Source organism: Mauremys reevesii, linkage group 1 (genome assembly GCF_016161935.1).
Source record: "Mauremys reevesii isolate NIE-2019 linkage group 1, ASM1616193v1, whole genome shotgun sequence".
In the NCBI taxonomy this organism is placed as follows: Eukaryota; Metazoa; Chordata; order Testudines; family Geoemydidae; genus Mauremys; species Mauremys reevesii.
Genome location: NC_052623.1, coordinates 315,887,249 through 315,893,248, shown reverse-complemented (window position 1 = coordinate 315,893,248; position 6,000 = coordinate 315,887,249).

Here is a 6,000-nt window from a genome sequence, read left to right as displayed (position 1 = left end):
TTTTGCTGCTTATAGTATGTGCATTGCAAACTCCTTCAACCTGTCAACAAAACAATAAAAGGGCCGTGTTCACTAAAAGCTAGTTCATCTTTTTTTATGCTCTAGCAAAATACCAGCTCTTACTACTCTGTGAAACTGATGAGAAATTTCTCTCAGATGAAGGGATGGGAATATGAATATCTGTAGTTCTTTATATAAATTCGGGGTCGCCCGGGGGGGAGGGGCAAGTGGGGCAATTTGCCCCAGGCCCCGGGCTCCGCAGGGGCCCCCAAAAGAACGGCTGAGGCTCCTGCCCCACCCCAACCCGAGCCCGTCTCCGCCCCTCTCCAGGAGCCTCAGCGCATCCAGGTCTGTCCGTGAACAACTCAGCCTGACTCCTGCGGGGCCTGAGCTCCGCCCCGCTCAGAACCGCGTAGTAAGGGGGCGGAGCTGCGAGCTCCAGGCTGAGTGGAGGAAGCTCACAGCCCCGTCTCCTTTACCCCGCGGCTCTGAGCGGGGAGGAGCTCGCAGCCCCGCCCCCTTACCACACGGCTCTTAGCGGGGCGGAGCTCAGGGCCCGCCGGAGCCAGGTTGCAGCGCTGTTTGGGAATGGCCCTGGGTGTGACGCGCTGAGGCTCCGGGTGAGGGGAGAGCCGGCGGTTGCTAAGGGGCAGGGAGTCTCGGGGACTGTCAGGGCACAGGGAGGGGGCAGAGGTTGGGGGGGCGGTCAGGGGACAGGGAACGGGGGGGTGGGACTGGGAGTGTTCTGGGGTCTGTCAGGACCAGGGGCGGCTCTAGGAATTTCGCCGCCCCAAGCACGGCGGCACGTGCGGTGGACCTCCCGCAGACATGCCTGCGGAGGGTCCGCTGGTCCCGCGGCTCCGTTGGAGCATCTGCAGGCATGCCTGCGGGAGGTCCACCGAAGCCGCAGGACCAGCAGACCCTCCGCAGGTACGTCTGCGGGAGGTCCACCCGAGCCGCGGGACCAGCAGACCCTCCGCAGGCACGTCTGCGGGAGGTCCACCCGAGCCGCGGGACCAGCAGACCCTCCGCAGGCACGTCTGCGGGAGGTCCACCCGAGCCGCGGACCAGCGGACCCTCCGCAGGCACGTCTGCGGGAGGTCCACCCGAGCCGCGGGACCAGCGGACCCTCCGCAGGCACGTCTGCGGGAGGTCCACCCGAGCCGCGGGACCAGCGGACCCTCCGCAGGCACGTCTGCGGGAGGTCCACCCGAGCCGCGGGACCAGCGGACCCTCCACAGGCACGTCTGTGGGAGGTCCACCGGAGCAGCCTGCCGCCCTCCCGGCGACAGGCAGAGCGGCCCCTGGGGCATGCCGCCCCAAGCGTGCGCTTGGCGCGCTGGGGTCTGGAGCCAGCCCCGGTCAGGACTCAGCGAGGGGGTGGATAGGGGTTGGAGCAGTCAGGGGACAGGGAGGGGGCAGAGGTTGCGGGGGCGGTCAGGGGACAGGGAATGGGGGGTTTGGATTGTGGGTGTTCTGGGGGTCTGTCAGGACTCAGCGAGGGGTGGATAGGGGTTGAGGCAGTCGGGGACAGGGAGCAGGAGTGGGATCCCGGGGAGGTGGTGGTGTCTCTGGGGGATGGTGAGGGGACAAGGAGCAGGATGGGTCGGGGATTCTGAGGGGGGCCGTAGAGGGGCAGGAAGTGGGTGGGGGTCGAATAGGGGGCAAGGCCCGACTGTTTGGGAGGCACAGCCTTCCCTACCCTGAAGCTCATTCAGCAGTTTGAGGCTTGCAGAAGAACCAAGCTGTTGGCATTTGAGAAGTGAAAGGGATGGTAGCCCTAATGGAAAAGCTAAGTTATAGTCTATATTTAATTTCAGTGCCATAGGGAGATTCATGTCAGGGGAGGGTAGCTTCATTTAAAATTAGCCACTGGGGGAGGGATCACATGAGAAGAGCAATATCCTTCCCAACCCTATGAAGGGAGACCCCCCCCTACATTCCCTGAGGCTCCAGAGGGGTTAATTCAGTGGTTCTCAAACTTTCGTCCTGGTGACCCCTTTCACATACAAATCTGTGAGTGTGACCCCCCCCTTATAAATTAAAAACACTTTTTTATATATTTAACACTATTATAAGTGCTGGAGGCAAAGCGGGGTTTGAGGTGGAGGCTGACAGCTCGCGACCCCCAGTAATAACCTCGTGACCCCCTGAGGGGTCCTGACCCCCAGTTTGAGAACCCCTGGGGTAATTTAATTTTAGCACCCTTCATATAAAGTTTATATAAAGAACTACAGATATTCATATTCCCATCCCTTCATCTGAGAGAAATTTCTCATCAGTTTCACAGAGTAGTAAGAGCTGGTATTTTGCTAGAGCATAAAAAAAGATGAACTAGCTTTTAGTGAACACGGCCCTTTTATTGTTTTGTTGACAGGTTGAAGGAGTTTGCATTCACATGCATGTGCTATTTTGAGCATTTCAGTTTTGACAACATAGGCTCATCCCAGATTCTGGACCAAGCTCAAATGCTCAGTTCGTGGAGTATGTACATAAGCTATACTAAAGACAAACCCACAGTAACCATCTCCAGTTCATGAAGGACCCCATGGAGCCAGTCTCTAGGAAACAGATAAATTCATGGAGGTTAAGTCCATTAATGGCTATTAACCAGGATGGATAAGGAATGGTGTCCCTTGCCTCTGTTTGTCAGAGAGAGTGGAGATGGATGGCGGGAGAGAGATCACTTGACCATTACCTGTTAGGTTCACTCCCTCTGGGGCACTTGGCATTGGCCATTGTCGGTAGACAGGATACTGGGCTGGATGGACCTTTGGTTTGACCCAGTATGGCTGTTCTTATGTTCTAACCTAAATGAACCCAAAGTTATGGAGACAGATATGAATCAAGGACGCCAGCAGAGTATCAGAAACCTGGAAAAATCTCTGACTGGATGGGCTCAGGCGTTTGGTCACAAGCTGAGGTGGTTCAAAAGTTTTGGATATTTTTTAAGCAGAATTTTTTTATTGTTTCTTTAAACAATCAAACACAGCAAGCAGCAAATATTTGGCCACACTTCTGAAACCCCAAACCATATTCAGGTTTTGGAAGACTAATTTCAGCTTTTCAATTAAAAAAACCATAACAAATTTTGAAGGAAAGCAGACATTGGCCGTGATTTTTTTCTGCTTTTTAAAAACCCCTAGTTTTCGAACCAAACAAAGTTTTGATGGAAAATATTTGTCCAACCCTTTTAATGAGCTTTAGTGCCTTTTAGCACTAGCTGATGCTGAGAACCAGTGATACCTTGTAAAGAAGTTTTCTCAAACCTAGGTTTGTGCTGAGATGTGGAAGGTTTATTTTTCTCAGGGCCGCCCGTGAGGGGGAGCAAGTAGGGCAATTTGCCCTGGGCCCCCATGAGAATATAGTATTGCAATTTTTTTTATGGAAGGGGCCCCTGAAATTGCTTTGCCCCAGGCCCCCTGAATCCTCTGGGCGGCCCTGTATAAATTGATGCAAAATTAGTGCACAGAGGAAAGAGAAAATCTTTTCCTTTGTACAGATAGGCATGAATTCCAAAATTAAGCACCCCAAAAAGGAAAATTATGCATGGCTTTTAAGCCTATTGCACACCTTTGTGCTGAATAATATTTTTTGAAGTTATATATCAGATGGAGGAGCATTTTCACCTATTGCATTCATTACTAATTTGTTAAAAATAACATTAAAAGCTTTGTTTAAGTTGCCAATGGATAGGAAACTCCCTTTTTTAAGTCTGAATCTCTAATACACCCTTACAACTCACTGTTTCTGGTAAACTCTGTATGAAGACAAAAGAGAATCCAATTCTTATGCAAGCAAATATCAAATTAAAATTTTAAAGGTTTTTGCTCATCTGTAATCCAGTACATATATCAGGACCAAACAAGGTCTATACTCCAGCCTAAATGTAGAATCAGGTATGCCACTGTAATGCAAGTAGCAGAGAAAGGAGTCTTATGTGGCCAGAACACGCAGACCTCATTGAACATATGGACTTTAAGAGTCATGTGATTGAAAAAGTGTTCATGATGTTAATTGTGCTTGTAAAACCTGTATTTGTGTGCACTGATTGCATGATATCACAGATATAAATGGGTTTAAGTAATGGGTGTTTTCATGTCTGTTATTGTTGCCATAAAAGAATTTTCATAGGCCTTCTTGATCCACTGCCAGCTTCAAGCACTCAGCAGCTGACTTCCCAGTGATCTGCCACCATCTATATATCACCTTGCTGATCATCCCCTACCACAATGACCCACTATCCTTCCTTTCATAACAACTTTTTTGTGGAAGTAGCAAAGAATCCTGTGGCACCTTATAGATTTAGTAGCGTCTGTTAGTCTAACTAACGTCCGTTAGTCTATAAGGTGCCACAGGATTCTTTGCTACTTCTACAGAACCAGACTAACACGGCTACCCCTCTGATACTTAACTTTTTTGTGGTTATTTCCATCTCTATGCCTGATGTGACCAGTCTGACCACAGTACATAGGTTTCCATCTGTTGATTTCTGATAGCAGAATCTGCTTCTGTCCAGTAATATTTCTAACAGAAACATTTGTATTTTCCATCAAGATATGGTAGAATCTTCACGAACACCACATCTCAAAGACTTCATTTTTCTCTTGTCAGCAGCATTAACTCCCCATGATTCACATCCATAAGTTTCCATGGAAAAAAAAGGTTTTTCACCAGTCAAAGCATGTTACATTTTCAGATGCCTTCGTTTTTGCAAACTTTCATAAGAGAAGCAATGGCTGAGTGAGCCATTCCTAGTCATCTGATTTCTTTGGAACAGCTTCCTTGGTTGGATATGTATGATCCCAGATAACTGAATTCACAAGTTGCCTCTATAACTTGACCATTAATCATGATGTTTGCTTGCATCCTGTCATTGTTAATCGTGTTAACGTGCATGCATTTCATTTTCAGCACATTCAGCGATAATCCAGATTCCTCACTAACTGTTTTTACAGAGTAATATTTGTTCTATTGTATTGGTGGTTGTGGCAAAGAGTCATGCTATCAACATATCTGAGGGCAGATAAGAGGTGTCCAACAATGGATATCCCAGTTCCTTCCACATTGTCAAAACCTACCAGGGCTTGTCTCATAATAAATTCTGCTTACATGTTGAAAAGTCTTAGGAAGAGAATACACCTTGGTCTCACACCACGCCCAGCGGAAAACCACATGCTGTTGCTTGTTAATATTCATATTGTGGTCTGTTAATTATGCTAGAGACTTGTGATTTGTTCAATTAGATGCTTTGGAATCCCCATGTCTGTCAGCATCCTCCAAAGGGGCTCATGTTGAGTGATATCAACACTTTCCAGTTGTCAATGAAACACATGATCAATGTGTGATTGTACTCCCTGATTTTTTCAATGAAGTGATGAATTTTCTTGATTTGATCACATGTGCCTCAACCCTTTTCAGAACCAGCTTATTGTGGTGGTAGTTATGCTTCTGTCATTCACTTCATGCAATCCTGGATTATGGAGAGCAGAACTTTGCTCACATGAGATATGAGGGAGATGGTATGATAGTTACTATATTGTGTTATGTTCCTTTATTTGAAAAGGGCAGAAACCTTACTTTTGTCCAGTCCTCCGGCCAATTTCTAGTCCTCCATACTAATTTTCCACAAGACTAATACTGTGGTCTCCAATCTCTTAACAATTCTGTTGGCACGTTATCTAACCTTGGTGCTTTCCCAGGCTTCATTTTCCTAATAGCACTCACCACTTTCTCTCACACGATGGATGGCTCTGGCTCTGTAGTCTACTTTCCAGCTTCCAGTATTGTGAGTGGCTCTGCTGAGGCATGCAGATTGGCTTTTGATATAACCACCTTTAGTGAGAACTCTGCCATTGTGATTTTTTACTGTGTTCAAAAATTACAGGAGAAAATTTTTGGTAAGTCTGATCACAGTGAACATACAATGTTTATTACTACTTTTTGTGATTCTCAAGTTCCATTCACTTTACCCTTATGTATTTGCTCTTGTCTAGTCTG